Source organism: Ranitomeya variabilis, chromosome 3 (assembly GCF_051348905.1).
Source record: "Ranitomeya variabilis isolate aRanVar5 chromosome 3, aRanVar5.hap1, whole genome shotgun sequence".
Taxonomy (NCBI): Eukaryota; Metazoa; Chordata; class Amphibia; order Anura; family Dendrobatidae; genus Ranitomeya; species Ranitomeya variabilis.
The window spans coordinates 15578505-15600787 of record NC_135234.1 but is presented as its reverse complement, the minus strand read 5'-3'; the positions used below and the strand labels follow the sequence as shown (position 1 = coordinate 15600787).

The 22283-nt window shown below is 41.4% G+C and overlaps 1 protein-coding gene and 1 long non-coding RNA gene across 3 annotated transcripts in view; one reads left to right on the top strand and one right to left on the bottom strand.

Annotated features, from left to right (window-relative positions):
• LSAMP (limbic system associated membrane protein) overlaps positions 1-22283 on the top strand; it is a 906496-nt gene that overhangs the window by 801624 nt on the left and 82589 nt on the right. The gene's annotated exons all lie outside the window — the stretch shown is intronic.
• The window catches only part of LOC143814972 (uncharacterized), a 59643-nt gene that overhangs the window by 25467 nt on the left and 11893 nt on the right, over positions 1-22283 (bottom strand). Inside the window, exon 2 of the long non-coding RNA XR_013223649.1 lies at positions 5898-5961. This is a non-coding gene — a long non-coding RNA (uncharacterized LOC143814972). The remainder of the gene's footprint in view (positions 1-5897; positions 5962-22283) is intronic.

Sequence of the window (22283 nt, the reverse complement as noted above, 5' to 3'; positions counted from 1 at the left end):
TCTTGTACATAGGGGCAGTATTATAGTAGTTGTATTCTTGTACATAGGGGCAGTATTATAGTAGTTATATTCTTGTACATAGGGGCAGTAATATATTATATTCTTGTACATAGGAGCAGTATTATAGTAGTTATATTCTTGTACATAGGGGCAGTATTATAGTAGTTATATTCTTGTACATAGGAGCAGTATTATAGTAGTTATAGTCTTGTACATAGGGGCAGTATTATAGTAGTTATATTCTTGTACATAGGGGCAGTATTATAGTAGTTGTATTCTTGTACATAGGGGCAGTATTATAGTAGTTATATTCTTGTATATAGGAGCAGTATTATAGTAGTTATATTCTTGTACATAGGAGCAGTATTATAGTAGTTATATTCTTGTACATAGGTGCAGTAATATAGTAGTTATATTCTTGTTCATAGGGGCAGTATTATAGTAGTTATATTCTTGTACATAGGAGCAGTATTATAGTAATTATATTCTTGTACATAGGGGCAGTATTATAGTAGTTGTATTCTTGTACATAGGGGCAGTATTATAGTAGTTGTATTCTTGTACATAGGGGCAGTATTATAGTAGTTATATTCTTGTACATAGGGGCAGTATTATAGTAGTTATATTCTTGTACATAGGGGCAGTATTATAGTAGTTATATTCTTGTAAATAGGAGCAGTATTATAGTAGTTATAGTCTTGTACATAGGGGCAGTATTATAGTAGTTATATTCTTGTACATAGGGGCAGTATTATAGTAGTTGTATTCTTGTACATAGGGGCAGTATTATAGTAGTTATATTCTTGTACATAGGGGCAGTATTATAGTAGTTATATTCTTGTACATAGGAGCAGTATTATATTAGTTATATTCTTGTACATAAGAGCAGTATTATAGTAGTTATATTCCTGTACATAGGTGCAGTAATATAGTAGTTATATTCTTGTACATAGGGGCAGTATTATAGTAGTTATATTCTTGTACATAGGAGCAGTATTATAGTAATTATATTCTTGTACATAGGGGCAGTATTATAGTAGTTGTATTCTTGTACATAGGGGCAGTGTTATAGCAGTTGTATTCTTGTACATAGGGGCAGTATTATAGTAGTTATATTCTTGTACATAGGAGCAGTATTATAGTAGTTATATTCTTGTACATAGGAGCAGTATTATAGTAATTATATTCTTGTACATAGGGGCAGTATTATAGTAGTTGTATTCTTGTACATAGGGGCAGTATTATAGTAGTTATATTCTTGTACATAGGAGCAGTATTATAGTAGTTATATTCTTGTACATAGGGGCAGTATTATATTATATTCTTGTACATAGGAGCAGTATTATAGTAGTTATATTCTTGTACATAGGGGCAGTAATATATTATATTCTTGAACATAGGAGCAGTATTATAGTAGTTATATTCTTGTACATAGGGGCAGTATTATAGTAGTTATATTCTTGTACATAGGAGCAGTATTATAGTAGTTATAGTCTTGTACATAGGGGCAGTATTATAGTAGTTATATTCTTGTACATAGGGGCAGTATTATAGTAGTTGTATTCTTGTACATAGGGGCAGTATTATAGTAGTTATATTCTTGTATATAGGAGCAGTATTATAGTAGTTATATTCTTTTACATAGGAGCAGTATTATAGTAGTTATATTCTTGTACATAGGTGCAGTATTATAGTAGTTATATTCTTGTACATAGGGGCAGTATTATAGTAGTTATATTCTTGTACATAGGGGCAGTATTATAGTAGTTAAATTCTTGTACATAGGAGCAGTATTATAGTAGTTATAGTCTTGTACATAGGGGCAGTATTATAGTAGTTATATTCTTGTACATAGGGGCAGTATTATAGTAGTTATATTCTTGTATATAGGGGCAGTATTATAGTAGTTATATTCTTGTACATAGGGGCAGTATTATAGTAGTTATATTCTTGTACATAGGGGCAGTATTATAGTAGTTATATTCCTGTACATAGGTGCAGTAATATAGTAGTTATATTCTTGTACATAGGGGCAGTATTATAGTAGTTATATTTTTGTACATAGGAGCAGTATTATAGTAATTATATTCTTGTACATAGGGGCAGTATTATAGTAGTTATATTCTTGTACATAGGAGCAGTTTTATAGTAGTTATATTCTTGTACATAGGGGCAGCATTATAATAGTTATATTCTTGTACATACAGTAGGGGCAGTATTATAGTAGTTATATTCTTGTACATAGGAGCAGTGTTATAGTAGTTATATTCTTGTACATAAGAGCAGTATTATAGTAGTTATATTTTTGTACATAGGAGCAGTATTATAGTAGTTATATTCTTGTACATAGGGGCAGTATTATAGTAGTTATATTTTTGTACATAGGAACAGTATTATAGTAGTTATATTCTTGTATATGGGGAGCAGTATTATAGTAGTTATATTCTTGTACATAGGGGCAGTATTATAGTAGTTATATTCTTGTATATAGGGCAATATTATAGTAGTTATATTCTTGTACATAGGAGCAGTATTATAGTAATTATATTCTTGTACATAGGGGCAGTATTATAGTAGTTGTATTCTTGTACATAGGGGCAGTGTTATAGTAGTTGTATTCTTGTACATAGGGGCAGTATTATAGTAGTTATATTCTTGTACATAGGGGCAGTATTATAGTAGTTATATTCTTGTACATAGGGGCAGTATTATAGTAGTTATATTCTTGTACATAGGAGCAGTATTATAGTAGTTATAGTCTTGTACATAGGGGCAGTATTATAGTAGTTATATTCTTGTACATAGGGGCAGTATTATAGTAGTTATATTCTTGTACATAGGGGCAGTATTATAGTAGTTATATTCCTGTACATAGGTGCAGTAATATAGTAGTTATATTCTTGTACATAGGGGCAGTATTATAGTAGTTATATTTTTGTACATAGGAGCAGTATTATAGTAATTATATTCTTGTACATAGGGGCAGTATTATAGTAGTTATATTCTTGTACATAGGAGCAGTTTTATAGTAGTTATATTCTTGTACATAGGGGCAGCATTATAATAGTTATATTCTTGTACATACAGTAGGGGCAGTATTATAGTAGTTATATTCTTGTACATAGGAGCAGTGTTATAGTAGTTATATTCTTGTACATAAGAGCAGTATTATAGTAGTTATATTTTTGTACATAGGAGCAGTATTATAGTAGTTATATTCTTGTACATAGGTGCAGTATTATAGTAGTTATATTCTTGTATATGGGGAGCAGTATTATAGTAGTTATATTCTTGTACATAGGGGCAGTATTATAGTAGTTATATTCTTGTATATAGGGCAATATTATAGTAGTTATATTCTTGTACATAGGGGCAGTATTATAGTAGTTATATTCTTGTACATAGGAGCAGTATTATATTAGTTATATTCTTTTACATAGGGGCAGTATTATAGTATTTATATTCTAGTAGATTGAGGCAGTATTATTTATGTAATGGATGAAAACTAATTTAGAATAAATTATAATTATTGCTAAGATTCTGGTGTAGCAGAGGGAATCCATTTGGCTGAATAATTCTGTCTTATTGGTGGGTCTCTTGCGCTCTCCTTCATTAATGAATCTATTTTTTCAGAGATAATCTGCTTTATTTATTTGCGTTAGCAGAAATGTTTTTGCGTTTATAGTCGAGAAGCGTAACTCCAACCCAAACACTGCGAGTTGTGAAGACAGACGCGCTCCACCACCAGCCGTCCCTCTGCCAAATAAATCATTAATGTAAAACAGCTTGCGAAAGGAAAACACAGCCATTTATTAAAGCGATGCCACCGCGCGCGTTCCCCGTCTCAGCCGTATGCAGCTCCACAGCGCCGGCTGATAAAAATTGTATCTGTGGAAAACACATTTCCGCATTCGGAGTCCTCCTCCTTTCCTTCCTCTCGGACGGCAGAGGATCCGGCGTTGGCATCCCTTTTAAGTGGCGGCATTAGCAGCCGTTCTCTTGTTCTGCGACTTTCTAGTTTAAGGCCTCCAGAGTTTTTGATATTTTTTGTTTCTTTCGTTGCTCTTATTTCCACTAAAACTTATTGATTTGTTGTTATTGATCTGAAAAAGGAAGCTTCTGTTGGGTAATTTGTCAAAGATTTGCTGTGGTCGAAGTTATTGCAAAAGTGGAAAATAATGGAGTCATTTTAAGCATCATTTGAACATACAGAAAAACTCTTAGAGAACAAAGAACCATGGGAAATTTATGCAAATAAGCCATTTAGAAAGGTGCTCTTAGTTTCAAATGAATTACATCGCCCTCTAGAGGCAGAAACAGATATTACCCATTGTGTTTAATATTAGGACGGATTGTTACATTGTAGCTACTTTCTATTCCTTGCAGCGGCCACTACAGGGAAAATTTGGTATTGTATGCGGCCAGTTAAATTGCAGGATAATAAGGTTTTAGCAACTTTAAGTTGGTCTTGAGGGGGGTTTCCATTGGAGGTGGTATTTTTGCCATAATAATTCATATGAAAAGGAGTAATGTAGACAACCCCTTTATGTCTAAAGCTGTAGACCCTTACCTACCACCTTGATTATTTTTTCAGATTTAACCTATGCTTTAATTTCACTAATGAAATGTTATGCTCCCTTTCCCTTCAGAGCTGCATTTACAATGCTGAATTGCTGTTCTATAAGGATGTACACATGCACATGGGATGTATAAAGTATGTATAACGAATGGAGATGCAGGCTCTGATGTATCATCTTTGTTTCCCCAGTTTTCTAAATTAATTTGCTTTTTTTTTTGCTTTTTTACGGTTTATTATAAAATTTTGCCCCATTTTTCTAAGTTGTCTTTTTTCTCTCCCGTTTTATATTTTCTCTTGACAACTTTGCTTATCCAGATGTTTTAGACAAATTCACAAAATGCAACTTTTACCAAATGTCTCATTTTTTTCCCTGTATCATCTCACTCCAGTCCCAGACTAAAGTCAGGTTTCTGTTGAAATTTTTTATTTGGATAATTTTTAGACAAATGTTCAATTTTTGAAATAATTAGTATTATTTTGCTCTTAAAAGTTGCAAAGAATGGTTAAAGACAAAAATAATGAGCAATTTTTTGGGGGGCAAAAAAAAATCACGAACCTCGTGTACCATGTTTAACAATTCGGCTCACAAAACTATCTGCGATTGGCACAAGACAAAAAAAAAAAAGAAAAAGAAAAGGGACTTTGATAAATTGTAAATGACGAATCAGGGCAGTAATGTTTGCACCAGATATTGCTCTTAAATCTGATATAAGGATGAAATATCCTGCAATGCTGTTTAATAAACTCTTATAGTCTTGGGGTGCAGATATAACAGTCATACATAAGCCCCAGTTAGTGTTGTGACCCAGGGGGTTTAGATTATCCCTTTATTTGCACTCTTTTTAGCAACTCTGGAGAAGAAAGTACTGTATGTGTTTTTGACAACCAGGTTTGGGCCCCTTCTTTCTAAGGGCCCATAGCTGTCACATGGTCAGTTAACTAGTTTGCTCAAACTCATGTCAAGACTGCATAATTTCCTTCACCCTCCAGTACTAACTCCCAGGTCTCTCAAGGGATTTGTCAGGTGTCTAAATTACATTATCTTCCCCAGTCCCCAGGTGATCAGCTGTTTATATAACAGGCGCCATTTAACTGCCCCTGGAGTATAATATTCCTCATCAGCGTTTATCTGGAGGTTGCAGGGAGCGCGGTAATGAGTCGCGGCCGTGCTGCAGAATCAATAACCATTTGTAGAGCAGATCTCGGACGCAGGGCGATTATCCTCCTCGCAGAAAACAGTGGGATCAATAACAGATAGAAGCATTGATCATAAAAGAACAATCGCCTCTACAAAGAATAAGAACGCAGGTTTACTTACTGTACACGCCGGATATCGAGGGGAAGACGGCGGGAAATCTGCTCATTGCTTTGTCCTAATTCTTCTGATAAAAAGTAAATAAAAAGATACAAAGTAACCAAAACAATAAACAGAGAAACAAAACATTGCTACAACTATAAACAAACATTTGTGGATCTGATCAGAATAAAACACATTGATTGATTCCTGCAGTCTGGTTCCGGGCTATTCTTTGGTCTGAGGTGGTTTAAGGTATTAATGCCGAACCTCGAAATTCCAAAAATTCCACTTTTTGGGTAGATATTTGCAAAAAAAACCCAAAACATCCTTGTTGCAGGAGGAATGGCATTTAGGATGGATCATGTAGAAGGGTTACATTTGTGGCGATGCTATACTTAGGGACAACAAGGCAAATATTAACATTAGGCTGTCTTTTAGGAACCGCTTGATATCCAGATTTGGGGCTACAGGCAGTGGCGTAACTTGACGCTCATGGGCCCTAACGCAAAAGATGCAACGGGGCCCCTAATTACTGCAAGTCTTTAATTGAATTGGTTAAAGATCTCTAGTGGTATGCCGGCTAATGGGATGGCATCGTGGCCTGAAAAGTACCGACACCAAACAAATGATGCAACTTGTTTAGATCTTTTGGGACTTTCTTGGACCACAATCACTTGCATATTTTCAATCTTTCCTAGCAGTGGGACACCCGTGCAGACCTCCTCCCTATGCAGTTTGTCACTTACCATTGAAATACAGACCAAAGTAAACTGAAATGTGTCTCTGCTCTCTAAGTACCCATAGCTGCTTCATAGGCACATTCATCCTCGGGTTGTTGGGGTATTTAGATACTTTATGATACTATTACGCTGACACTGTTGTAGTTGAACTGCTTTTGCATGGTGGTAATATATTGACACCATTAAGCAAGCCGTATATTCACATCCTTACCTTCATGTTATCTAAAACACTGTAGGGGGCTCTGCTGGTTTCCTGAGTCTGTTAGTTGTACAGCCCCTGGGCTGATGTCTGCCTTACACATTGGTCACAGGTTACTATCCATGATGACCTGTTGCCTTTTAGATTTTCTGCCTTTTTTTCTCTGCTTGCATCCAAAGCTGTTTTCAAAATTCTTCCATTTGTGGGGGGTTCACATGGAGATATCATAGGTAACACTAAATTCCTTGGTTACGCTTGAAGCTGCACAGCAGTAGATAAAAGTCACGTGCACATGGAATTTTTTCGAGAAATGAAAACGTTTTTTGAGTTTTTAATTTGCTAAAGTGTTTTTTGAGGAGTTTTTGAAGCAGTTTTTTACTGTTTTCCCTTTTGATAGGTCAGTGATTTGTTTGATAGGGATTCGATCAGGAGCAAAGAAGTCACGTGCGTGTCAACTGCAAAGTGGTTTTAATGAGTAGGAAAAGTCTTCTAAGTATTTTTTACTTTGTTTTTTTTTTTATCAGACTCGTTCCAAAATACCATGAGTAATTATATTCTGCTTTACTAATATTGCATGCGGCTCTGGTTATATCTAGAGGAGTTTTGTACAGTACAGGCATAGCAGGATTATATGCAAATGTCTACGGCGTGTGGACACGTTCCCCGTCCTGGGCTGATGGGGTCGTCCCACGGATTTGGATCATCTGCCGACGGAGCAGAAAAATGTGCAGCTTCTGCAGCGTTAATTAGCTGAAGAAAACAAACCTGTTTAGTGAGAGGAGAGGAGCGAGTCTGCGGGAGAACACGGCGGCCTGTCTGCTCGCGCTCAGTGAGGAGCAGCTCGCGTCATGAATAAAGCATAGCGTGCTACCGACAGCAGCGGAGCCGGGAAACTGACAGTCTCCAAATATTGGCAGAAGCAGGCGGCAACTGTTGTGTTTTAATGTTTAATGAGCAATATGTTACTTATCCCTGTAATAGGCCTGTGTTAGCCGAAGCTTCCCTCAGCCTCCAGTCTCTGCGGCCTTACAGCTGGACGGCATCCAGAACAGGGCAGGAGATGGCGGTGCGGCATCCAAATAGTGATCTCCAGGTGATGGCAGCAAGGCCCGCAAACAAGAGACGGAGGCGTAATCCTGGATTACACAGGATAAGGCTGCTCGCATCTGTATCATATCTATCTGTGTATGTCTCCTCAACTATCTATTATCTGTCCAATCTATAATAATATATAGATAATAGATAGATAGATAATAGATAGATAATAGATAGATAGATAGATAATAGATGATAATAGATGATAGGTAATAGATAACTGAATATAAAGCAACTAGATGGTAGCCCGATTCTAACGCATCGGGTATTGTAGAATATGTATGTAGTTTATTTATGAAGATTTTAGAATAATACATTGAATACACAGGATTCGGCCGGCCACGACCAATTAGCGAAGCGTGGTTCAAATCCCGTGCCTGTTGCTGATTGTTCACGGCTGGCCACGTAGTATATAGCACAGCCACATAGTATATAACAGCCCACATAGTAAATAGCACAGCGACGTAGTATATTGCACAGCCACGTAGTATATTGCACAGCCACATAGTATATAGCACAGCCACGTAGTATATAGCACAGCCCACAGAGTATATAGCACAGCTCACGTAGTCTATAACAGCCCACATAGCATATAACACAGCTCACATAGTATATAACAGCCCACGCACACAGTAAATAACACAGCCCACATAGTGTATAACACAACCCACTTGGTATATAACACAGCCCACGTAGTGTATAACACAGCCCACGTAGTGTATAACACAGGCCACGTAGTGTATTGCACAGCCCACATAGTATATTGCACAGCCCATGTAGTATATAGCACAGCCCATGCAGTATATTGCACAACCAACGTACTACATAGCACAGCCCACGTAGTATATTGCACAGCCTATGTAGTACATTGCACAGCCCATGTAGTATATTGCACAGTCCACGTAGTATATAGCACAGCCCACGTAGTATATTGCACAGCCCACGTAGTATATTGTACAGGCCACGTAGTACATTGCACAGCCCACGTAGTATATTGCACAGCCTATGTAGTACATTGCACAGCCCATGTAGTATATTGCACAGTCCACGTAGTATATAGCACAGCCCACGTAGTATATTGCACAGGCCACGTAGTACATTGCACAGCCCATGCAGTACATTGCACAGCCCATGCAGTACATTGCACAGCCCACGTAGTATATTGCCCAGCCCACGTAGTATATAGCACAGCCCACGTAGTATATTGCACAGCCCACGTATTATATTGCACAGCCCACGTAGTATATAGCACAGCCCACGTAGTATATTGCACAGCCCACGTATTATATTGCACAGCCCACGTAGTATATAGCACAGCCCACGTAGTATATTGCACAGCCCACGCAGTATATTGCACAGCCCACGCAGTATATTGCACAGCCCACGTAGTATATTGCACAGCCACGGAGTATATTGCACAGCCCATGCAGTACATTGCACAGCCCACGTAGTATATTGCCCAGCCCACGTAGTATATAGCACAGCCCACGTAGTATATTGCACAGCCCACGTATTATATTGCACAGCCCACGTAGTATATAGCACAGCCCACGTAGTACATTGCGCAACCCACGTAGTATATTGCACAGCCCACGTAGTATATTGCACAGCCCACGTAGTATATTGCCCAGCCTACGTAGTACATTGCACAGCCCACGTAGTATATTGCACAGACCACGTATTATATTGCACAGCCCACGTAGTATATTGCACAGCCCACGTAGTATATTGCCCAGCCCACGTAGTATATTGCCCAGCCCACGTAGTATATAGCACAGCCCACGTAGTATATTGCACAGACCACGTATTATATTGCACAGCCCACGTAGTATATTGCACAGCCCACGTATTATATTGCACAGCCCACGTAGTATATTGCACAGCCCACGTAGTATATTGCCCAGCCCACGTAGGATATTGCACAGCCCACGTAGTATATTGCACAGCCCACGTAGTATATAGCAATGTGGGTACCATATCCCTGTTAAAAAAAAGAATTAAAATATGAAAGAGTTATATACTCACCTTCCGGCGAAGCGGTTACCGATGCTCCTCGCTCGCTCCGGTCCCAAGAGTGCATTGCGGTCTCATGAGATGATGACGTAGTGGTCTCGCGAGACCGCACGTCATCATCTCGCGAGACCGCAATGCATGGAGCGGTCACCGGAGCGTCGCGAGGAGCGGGAAAGGCCTGTTTTCGATGCTGGGGGTGACGGACGGTGAGTATATAACTATTTTTTATTTTTTTTTTATTATTTTTAACATTAGATCTTTTAACTATTGATGCCGCATAGGCAGCATCAATAGTAAAAAGTTGGCTACACAGGGTTAATAGCAGCGGTAACGGAGTGGGTTACCCGCGGCATAATGCGGTCCGTTACCGCTGCCATTAACCCTGTGTGAGCGCTGACTGGAGGGGAGTATGGAAGGGGCCCTGACTGCGGTGAGGAAGGAGCGGCCATTTTGCCGCCGGACTGTGCCCGTCGCTGATTGGTCGTGGCCGTTTTGCCGCGACCAATCAGCGACTTGGATTTCCATGACAGACAGAGGCCGCGACCAATGAATATCCGTGACAGACAGACAGACAGAAGGACAGACAGACGGAAGTGACCCTTAGACAATTATATAGTAGATTTGTCCATTTTTAGATTTTCAGACAGTAACGTAATCGGTGACTTTCCATCTTACATCCCAGTTGATAAGAATCACCCCCATCATCCTCTGTGCACTGTGATTACCGCGCTGTCTGAGCTGTGACTACATTATCCGTACACTTTGCATATCTCATGTGTACGTTGCTCGCGCCCCGGACGGATCTGATAATTACAGAGTGCAGTTATGGCGCGGATCTCGCACATTATCACCTCCTGCTCCCGGTGTCCGTCCTCCTCGCAGATCTTTTGCTACTTTTGGTTTCCCCCCGTAGACTGTCATAGGTGCAAGTGTTATCCGTGAAAAATACATATAGAACTTGTGCGCAAAAATCAGATGTGTAAATGAAGCCTTAATCTGATACTTCATATTGATACTTTTTATGCTTCATCTCATGGCACATTCTGTAAATGGGGCTATAGCCCCTCATAGACACAACAGATGTCGTAGGGTCGATCTTCTGGAACCTGCTATAATATGGCGGGATACCTTGTGTTGTAACACGTCACCTCCTGCAGTCTGATATATATACGTTTTACTATATATACCGTATATTTATGCATAATCTAGGCATTCCTGCATTATTGAGTCTTTCGGGGTAATTTCTAGGGTGATAATGACATCACTGGTGACATCAGTGTACATTTCTGATATCCTCCAGAGCTGCATTTATAATTCTGCTCATGGTTCAGTAAAATAAATGAACTGCAGTACCGTTCTCAGCCTGTGGGCAGGTGTGGCGCTGTTCATCTCTTTTTTGTAAGGTGGCATTCTGCAGAACCTCTGAGCATCCGAAATGTTAATTAAGTCAAGTTATGGGTAGATTTTGGGGTAGGAGGAAAAAAAGACTTTATTCTGATCCAAATGATGTGATACAGCGCCAAGGACCCCGGGGAGCGTCCACTCCAGGCAGGACGCAGTACAAAGTATGGCAGGAGAACCAGATAATCCCGTCAGTAAGGAGCTATGGAAATGCACAAGAAGAACAATGAAAGCACCCGCCTGCCATGAAGAGCTTGGACGGCACGGACGGATCTGGTGCCAGATGCTGGCGGTCTACAGTGGAATCATCTGCGGAGGGAATGAATGGCGCTATAACCTCTCCACATGTGCAATGTGCGGAGCCGAGATATACCGCCGCTCTATAGAGAGCACCGTGCAGACGATTCATGGCCGCCAAGCAGAACCCTGACCCCATTCCTCCTTCTGGCCCGGAGACCGGTCAACAAGCGTGCCATTCTCCACTGCTCCAGACTGCATGTATGACCGAGGTCCTCAGATTATGGCCGTCCTCGGAAATGGAAAAAGCTGGCGGTGCGGCCCTGACACCACGCTGATTCCCCCCCGTCTGTGGTCCATGACCTCCATCACTTGGTGATGGCTTCTCTCAGAATTTTCCATGGACGGCTTCTCTTCTAGGTAACGGTTGCTAGGCACTGGCTTTGGACGGCGGAGTCCGGGGTCAGCGTTTAGCAGCGAGGAAACGCGGACAGACGTGATGTTCAGCGATGCGACCTCTACTTCCCGCTGCGATGTTCTCACCTCATGTAAACCGCGCTCTTCTGCCGCGGAAATGTCACCGGGGCTCCGATACTGAACTCTGCTGTGTTATGTACAAGAGAAATCTCCTCCGTGCCGCCATATGTCTCAGAACTGTCTATCCACATTAACTATCTATTATCTATCTACACCTGCACAGTGCATGCGAAAAAATCTACACACCCCTGGTAAAATACCAGGCTTTCATCTTGTAAAGAAAAATCATTTCAGAGCTTTTCCCACTATTAATGTCGCCCATAATCTGTAAAAATCCATTGGGAAACAAAACATATGAAGAACAGAAGTAGAATAATGTAGTTGCATAAGTTTGTTATATATAACACATATTGATCACATTTACCTTCATGATACATAGTAGTCAGCGCTCAGCCGCCATCATACCCAGCAATTCTGATTAACACCAGATAATGTGTCGCTGCTCTAGGAGGAGTTTCCTGATATTTTCTGGTCTGTAAACAGCTGACAACACAGCAAAGGGTCTCATTGTGGAAAGATATCAGTCAGAAGGTACAAAAAAACATTTCCCAGGAGTTAGATCTACCATAGACACTGTGATGATGTCATCAGGGGCTGAAATTTGGAACAACTGTGACATTACCTAGAACTTGACATCCATCAAAAACTGATGAAAAGAAGAAAGTTGGTGCTGGAGTCTTCTGACAGACCTACAGCAACATTGATGGAGCTGCAGGAGTTGCTGACCAGTCCTGGCTGTCTTTTACAAGTGACAACTATTTCCTGTATTCTTCATATGTCCATCCTGTGGGGTAGGGGAGATACACAGAGAAGACTTTTCTTACAAAAAAAAAAAATGATCCAAGCCTGGCTAAGTTTTACCAAAACCTCCATCAAATCTGCCAAAAGCCGAAATGTGTTATGTCTGATGAGGCCTAGGAGAACATTTTGGCAAAGGTGCAAAGCCAACAATAAGCATCACCAGAAGATCAAGATCCCCACTGTGAAGCATGGTGGAGGCAGCATTGTGCTTTGGGGCTGTTCTTCTGCATCTTGGACTGGAGCTTTATTCAAGGTGGAGCAAATTATGAGCAGTTCCAAATATGTCAAGTTTGCAACAGAAACCTTCAGGCCTCTGCTAAAAAGTCAAAGATGGTGAGGAATTTCAAACTTTCAGCATGACGACACTACTTGACCTCCAAACCACCAAAAGAAAGGCTTCTTCTTCAGAAAAATTACATTCTGGAATACCCCAGCCTGGGTCCAGACTTGAACCAAAGTTGCAAACTCTGGTGACCTGAACAGGGCGCTGTACACAAGAGACGCCCCCGCAATCTGACAGATGTGTGCTGTTGCAAGGAGGAGCCAGCAAAGATTGCCAATTCTAGATGTGCTGCACATACAGTGTGGAAAAAAGTATGTAGTCAGCCCCCAATTGTGCAAGTTCTCCGACTTAAAAAGATGAGAGAGGCCAGTAATAGACATCATAGGTAGACCACAACTATGAGAGTCAAAATGAGAAAACAAATCCAGAAGATCACCTTGTCTGATTTGGAAGATTTATTTTGTAAATTATGGTGGAAAATAAGTATTTGTTCATTACAAAAGTTCATCTCAATATTTTGTTACATTTCCTTTGTTGGCAATGACAGAGGTCAGGCGTTTTCTGTAAGTCTTCACAAGGTTGCCACACACTGTTGGTGGCATGTTGGCCCATTCCTCCATGCAGATCTCCTCTAGAGCAGTGATGTTTTGGGCCTGTCGCTGGGCAATATGGACTTTCAACTCCCTCCAAATATTTTCTATGGGGCTGAGATCTGGAGACTGGCTAGGCCACTCCAGGACCTTCATATGCTTCTTATGAAGCCACTCCTTCGTTGCCCTGGTGGTGTGCTTGGGATCATCATCATGCTAAAAGACCCATCCACGTTTCCTCTTCAATGCCCTTGCTGATGGAAAAAGGTTTGCACTCAAAATTTCACGATACATGACCCTATTCCTTTTTTCATGTAAATTCATCAGTCATCCTGGTCCCTTTGCAGAGAAACAGCCCCAAAGCATGATGTTGCTACCCCCATGCTTCACAGTAGGTGTGGTGTTCTTTGGATGCAACTCAGCATTCTGTCTCCTCCAAACACGACGAGTTTTGTTTCTACCAAACAGTTCTATTTTGGTCTATCAGACCATATGACTTTCTCCCAATACTCTTCTGGATAATCCAAATGCCCTCTAGCAAATTTCCGACGGGCCTGAACATGTACTGGCTTAAGCAGGTGGACACTCCTGGCACTGCAGGATCTGAGTCCCTGGCGGTGTAGTGTGTTACTGATTTTAGCCTTTGTTACGGTGGTCCCAGCTCTATGCAGGGCATTCACTAGGTCCCCCGTGTGGTTCTGGGATTTTTGCTCGCCATTCTTGTGATCATTTTGACCCCACGGGGTTAGACCTTGCGTGGAGCCCCAGATCGAGGGAGATTATCAGTGGTCTTGTCTGTCTTCCATTTTCTTATTATTGCTCCCACAGTTGATTTCATCACACCAAGCTGCTTGCCTATTGCAGATTCAGTCTTCCCAGCCTGGTGCAGGGCTACAATTTTGTTTCTGCTGTCCTTCGACAGCTCTTTGGTCATCTCCATAGTGGAGTTTGGAGTGTGACTGTTTGAGGTTGTGGACAGGTGTCTTTTATACTGATAATGAGGTCAAACAGGTGCCATTACTACAGGTAATGAGTGGAGGACAGAGGAGCCTCTTAAAGAAGAAGTTACAGGTCTGTGAGAACCAGAGATCTTGCATGTTTTTAGGAGACCAAATACTTATTTTCCACCATAATTTGTAAAATAAATCTTACCAAACCAGACAAGGTGATTTTCTGGATTTGTTTTCTCATTTTGACTCTCATAGTTGTAGTCTACCTATGATGTCAATTACAGACGCCTCTCATCTTTATAAGTGGTGGAACTTGCACAATTGATGGCTGATTAAATACTTTTCTCACTACTGTATTTAAAAAAAGTGAAAATCTCAACACATATCTGCTGCATCAAGGATGTGGAATGTGACAAGTCCTTTAAACGTGACACTTGAATGTCAGCAATGATCACATGACCTTCTCCATGAGATGAATGATCACATAATGAGTTCATTAAAATCCTGTCATCCAAATCACAGATCACACAGAGTCTGAGATCAGCAGCTGTCCGCTGTCCTGTTATATGGCCACAAGGAGGACATTATATGGCTGATCCTGAGTCATATACTGAAGACCATTCCTGCTAAAATATATTCTGAAATGTCATTCCTATTGTGCACAAAGAAGGAGCACAAATTGTAAGTCCTTTTCGACCTAATTGAAAAGATCATCTGTGCTCAATGCTGTTCACTGACTATTATCTTAGAAAATAAAAATCTGCTCTTTGTACTGACAATGAAAATACTGCCCCTGTGGCCTTGAACATATATTTTTAAATAACACTGCCCCTCTGTACAAGAATATAACTATTATAATACTGCTCCTATGTACAAGAATATAACTACTATAATACTGCTCCTATATACAAGAATATAACTACTATAATACTGTCCCTATGTACAAGAATATAACTACTATAATACTGCTCCTATGTACAAGAATATAACTACTATAATACTGCCCCTATTTACAAGAATATAACTATTATAATACTGCTCCTATGTACAAGAATATAACTACTATAATACTGCCCCTATGTACAAGAATATAACTACTATAATACTGCTCCTGTGTACAAGAATATAGCTACTATAATACTGCTCCTATGTACAAGAATATAACTACTATATTACCGCCCCTATGTACAAGAATATAACTACTATAATACTGCTCCTATGTACAAGAATATAACTACTATAATACTGCCCCTATGTACAAGAATATAACTACTATAATACTGCCTCTATGTACAAGAATATAACTACTATAATACTGCCCCTATGTACAAGAATATAACTACTATAATACTGCCCCTATGTACAAGAATATAACTACTATAATACTGCCCCTATGTACAAGAATATAACTACTATAATACTGCCCCTATGTACAAGAATATAACTACTATAATACTGCTCCTATGTACAAGAATATAACTACTATAATACTGTCTCCTTCTTTGTGGAATGTGGCGGTGGCCGTGAACTACTGTTTCACACCCCGGCACACTATATGAAGATGGGGGTCTTGATTGGGTGTGTTGACTTTGTCTACGGGGTGTTACATCCTTGTAGGCCGCATGATGCCTGTGACTTCAGCTGGCCTGGACCAGATGGCGAGAGGTTCAATGAGGGAGACCGGTAGTCAGCAATAAACAGTTTTTTTACTGATCAATAACTCGGTGTGAACTGTGTACTATATATAGCTGGTGCATAACTTGACGAACGTTTCCTTTACAACATGGGGCATCTTCACATGGTTTCTCTATCTCTTCCAAGATTATGTGTTCCTGTCCCCCAATTCCTCTGCCTTCACCACAACCCAGCACCGTATTACAGTCCAGTAAGTGAGAGTCCTGTCCTCAACCCTCGGTTCCGCGTCCTTTTTCCCCCTTGGGGAGGTAGTTTGCCTCTATGGCCGGTACTTAGCTTCTCTGCTTGCTGACACCTTAGAACTCCTGCCTGGAGCACTCTCTTCATCTCACTTTCTCTGTCTCATCCTGGCCCGTTACCGCTCTGAGTTGCAGACTCGGGCCGTGTTGGGAGAAGGCCTGAACCAGGCGTAGCTTGTCCATGACGGGTCTGGAACCAACGGGGCTGTCACCCAGGTTGCAAGGGGGAAAACAAAAAACCTCGAAGGAAGGGGAGGCGGCAAAGATAAAAGGGTTACAGCGCGCGGTAAACCAGTCAGAATTGGCGGGAAGGCAGAGCGTACGGCTGAGGAGAAGACGGGATGGAGCTAGAGAGACCGTTGGCAGAGGGGACACGCGTCAGGCTGAGGGAAGGACGCTTCGCTGGGACTCTGACAAGAAACCCGCTGTATTCAAGTTGTCTCCGTTATATCGAGGTGTAAAACGCTCGGTAACAGCTAGGGCAGCGTGTGTACCTCTTCACAGAGGCTGCCGACAACAACGTACCTGGTTCCCGCCGACATCATTGACTGTGAGAGAAAGGTCACTGAGACAGGACATAAACGCGTGCAGACTTGGATGGGAGAATCTAGGTTACGTCTGTGAGGTGCTTTCTCCTGTGGTAGTTAAAACGGGTGTAACGTTGTCCAGGTACACTGACACAGAGAAAAACTGCATTTCACCCGACTGGTCGCTTCTTCATGCACCGTACGCAGACTGGTCCTCGAGGAATTACTGTCGCCGCCAGAAGTCTGGCATCATCTTTAACAGGACTACACCGGACCCCGTGGAATCAACATCATCACCCGGATCCGTGACGCCATTTTATACAGACCCCTTACTCGTCTCAGTTTTGACGCCAACATTCACTACTTATAAGATTGGAGTCAACGGACGATTATGTTTTCTTTATAACCCTGGACTTCCTACTTTACTCTACACACCTGTTTTTCTTTGTTTCCTCACCTCATATTTCTGTTCACTGTTTTCCATGTGCTTTTTTCCTCACCTTCAGAGAAGTAGCTGTTGTAAAATTTAAATTTCGTGTTAACCCTTGTTCTGCCTCCGGTCCGTCACTGCATCCCGCTACCTGCTTACTGCCGTACGCCAGGCGTTCTGTCCCAGGACCCATCTGCGGTGCATCACTCTGACTTTCTGTTGACTTTCCTCATCTCTACTCCGGATCTCGCTATCCATTACCTCGGTCTCCACTCATGACAAGGACACCCACGTCATGCAGCTCTTTGGACTATTCTGACCTTAGGTCTGCTTTTACTGCAGGCTGAGCCCTATCTCTCTTACAAAAAGGAATCCGTCTCTGTCCCGGCACTTTAGCCATTCCTACTCTAGGCTAGTCCCAAACATTAACCCTAACTCTCCCTGCGTCATCATTGTCACTAATAAAGCATGTCACAATACACATTACACATTACAACAATACGCGTGTCTTCAAGAAGAATGTGGGCAGCACTTCCATCTTCCTACATTAGTGTAGTAAATGTCACCCCTGTGCCAGGAGTCGTTCCCCAGACATTGCTCCTTCTTCCTTCACACTTTGTACATAGTGATGAATACATCCCTCTCTATCTGGAGCAATTATTTGCTACTTTACAATAATCTTTCTCATTGGGGAGACATTTTACTTGCACGCTGTGAGCACCAGCGTGGCCTCCTCTAACGTGTCCATGCCGTGTCTGAAAGCTCCGGAATTAATCAGGGCTCTTGTCCTAAAAGAAAGAGCCTGGAGCCATTTGTGCTTTTAGAGAGAGATCCAAGTTTTCCGCGGCTGCTGTATCTGCGCGGGGCCGGCGTCTCCCAGGAGCCTCGTCTCTTCACACTCTGCCTACAGGATCACAAAGTTTAGACGCTCAACACATATTTTACACAGAACCCAGCGCCTGTCATCCCAAATACCTGTCTGCCATAATACATACTGCAAACTGGAGACGTCGCTCAGGGCTCACGGGGCCTCGCACAAAAGATGACGAGCCCCCATGGGTAAAAGCACGATTGCAACTGTTACCAATACAACACGACTCCGATGAGAATGTCACAGTCTGCACAGATCAGGATTTGCAGCAGTCGTTCTGCTTTTACATAGTAAATTAAACTATTCTTCCGGTATTATACTTCACAGCTGCATTCGTAGTTCTGCAGGCATCAGTGATGAAATCTCCAAGTATTCCCTGCTTCTTCAGTGTCTGCACAGAAAGTTTTTTTGCTAATTTGCTTTCTGGATAAATTCATCTTAACAGCAGACAAAATCATCCGATTTAGGAAAAGTATCTGCTTCTCTTCTGCATTAAGTTTACTGACAATTTACAATGACCAGAAACATAAGTCCTCATTCACACATCACTAATGGAATAGTAAAGAAACTGCAAACCGTATCCTACACAATGCAATGTTAATCACAAATAGCTTCTTTAAAGTGAGTGCAGCTGTGGAGGATAATGCAGGAAGGGACTCAGGATCAGTAATGTAATGTATGTACACAGTGACTGCACCAGCAGATTAGTGAGTGCAGCTCTGGGGTATAATACAGGAGGTAACTCAGGATCAGTAATGTAATGTATGTACACAGTGACTGCACCAGCAGATTAGTGAGTGCAGCTCTGGGGTATAATACAGGATGTATCTCAGGATCAGTAATGTAATGTATGTACACAGTGACTGCACCAGCAGATTAGTGAGTGCAGCTCTGGGGTATAATACAGGATGTAACTCAGGATCAGTAATGTAATGTATGTACATAGTGACTGCACCAGCAGAATAGTGAGTGCAGCTCTGGAGTATAATACAGAAGGTAACTCAGGATCAGTAATGTAATGTATGTACACAGTGACTGCACCAGCAGACTAGTGAGTGCAGCTCTGGAGTATAATACAGGATGTAACTCAGGATATGTAATGTATGTACACAGTGACTGCACCAGCAGAATAGTGAGTGCAGCTATGGAGTATAATACAGGATGTAACTCAGGATCAGTAATGTAATGTATGTACACAGTGACTTCACCACCAGAATAGTGAGTGCAGCTCTGGAGTATAATACAGGATGTAACTCAGGATATGTAATGTATGTACACAGTGACTGCACCAGCAGAATAGTGAGTGCAGCTGTGGAGTATAATACAGGATGTAACTCAGGATCAGTAATGTAATGTATGTACACAGTGACTGCACCAGCAGAATAATCAGTGCAGCTCTGGGATGTAATACAGGATGTAACTTAGGATCAGTAATGTAATGTATGTACACAGTGACTGCACCAGCAGAATAGTGAGTGCAGCTCTGGAGTATAATACAGGATGTAACTCAGGATCAGTAATGTAATGTATGTACACAGTGACTGCACCAGCAGAATAGTGAGTGCAGCTCTGGGGTATAATACAGGATGTAACTTAGGATCAGTAATGTAATGTATGTACACAGTGACTGCACCAGTAGAATAGTGAGTGCAGCTCTGGAGTATAATACAGGATGTAACTCAGGATCAGTAATGTAATGTATGTACACAGTGACTGCACCAGCAGAATAGTGAGTGCAGCTCTGGAGTATAATACAGGAGGTAACTCAGGATCAGTAATGTAATGTATGTACACAGTGACTGCACCAGCAGACTAGTGAGTGCAGCTCTGGAGTATAATACAGGATGTAACTCAGGATATGTAATGTATGTACACAGTGACTGCACCAGCAGAATAGTGAGTGCAGCTATGGAGTATAATACAGGAGGTAACTCAGGATCAGTAATGTAATGTATGTACACAGTGACTTCACCACCAGAATAGTGAGTGCAGCTCTGGAGTATAATACAGGATGTAACTCAGGATATGTAATGTATGTACACAGTGACTGCACCAGCAGAATAGTGAGTGCAGCTCTGGAGTATAATTCAGGAGGTAACTCAGGATCAGTAATGTAATGTATGTGCACAGTGACTGCACCAGCAGAATAGTGAGTGCAGCTCTGGGGTATAATACAGGATGTAACTCAGGATCAGTAATGTATGTACACAGTGACTGCACCAGCAGAATAGTGAGTGCAGCTGTGGAGTATAATACAGGATGTAACTCAGGATCAGTAATGTAATGTATGTACACGGTGACTGCACCAGCAGAATAGTGAGTGCAGCTCTGGGGTATAATACAGGATATAACTCAGGACCAGTAATGTAATGTATGTACACAGTGACTGCACCAGCAGAATAGTGAGTGCAGCTCTGGAGTATAATTCAGGAGGTAACTCAGGATCAGTAATGTATGTACACAGTGACTGCACCAGCAGAATAGTGAGTGCAGCTCTGGAGTATAATACAGGATGTAACTCAGGATCAGTAATGTAATGTATGTGCACAGTGACTGCACCAGCAGAATAGTGAGTGCAGCTCTGGGGTATAATGCAGGATGTAACTCAGGATCAGTAATGTATGTACACAGTGACTGCACCAGCAGAATAGTGAGTGCAGCTGTGGAGTATAATACAGGATGTAACTCAGGATCAGTAATGTAATGTATGTACACGGTGACTGCACCAGCAGAATAGTGAGTGCAGCTCTGGGGTATAATACAGGATATAACTCAGGATCAGTAATGTAATGTATGTACACAGTGACTGCACCAGCAGAATAGTGAGTGCAGCTCTGGAGTATAATTCAGGAGGTAACTCAGGATCAGTAATGTATGTACACAGTGACTGCACCAGCAGAATAGTGAGTGCAGCTCTGGAGTATAATACAGGATGTAACTCAGGATCAGTAATGTAATGTATGTGCACAGTGACTGCACCAGCAGAATAGTGAGTGCAGCTCTGGGGTATAATGCAGGATGTAACTCAGGATCAGTAATGTATGTACACAGTGACTGCACCAGCAGAATAGTGAGTGCAGCTCTGGAGTATAATACAGGATGTAACTCAGGATCAGTAATGTAATGTATGTGCACAGTGACTGCACCAGCAGAATAGTGAGTGCAGCTCTGGGGTATAATACAGGATGTAACTCAGGATCAGTAATGTATGTACACAGTGACTGCACCAGCAGAATAGTGAGTGCAGCTGTGGAGTATAATACAGGATGTAACTCAGGATCAGTAATGTAATGTATGTACACGGTGACTGCACCAGCAGAATAGTGAGTGCAGCTCTGGGGTATAATACAGGATATAACTCAGGATCAGTAATGTAATGTATGTACACAGTGACTGCACCAGCAGAATAGTGAGTGCAGCTCTGGGGTATAATGCAGGATGTAACTCAGGATCAGTAATGTATGTACACAGTGACTGCACCAGCAGAATAGTGAGTGCAGCTCTGGAGTATAATACAGGATGTAACTCAGGATCAGTAATGTAATGTATGTGCACAGTGACTGCACCAGCAGAATAGTGAGTGCAGCTCTGGGGTATAATGCAGGATGTAACTCAGGATCAGTAATGTATGTACACAGTGACTGCACCAGCAGAATAGTGAGTGCAGCTCTGGGGTATAATGCAGGATGTAACTCAGGATCAGTAATTTATGTACACAGTGACTGCACCAGCAGAATAGTGAGTGCAGCTCTGGGGTATAATGCAGGATGTAACTCAGGATCAGTAATGTATGTACACA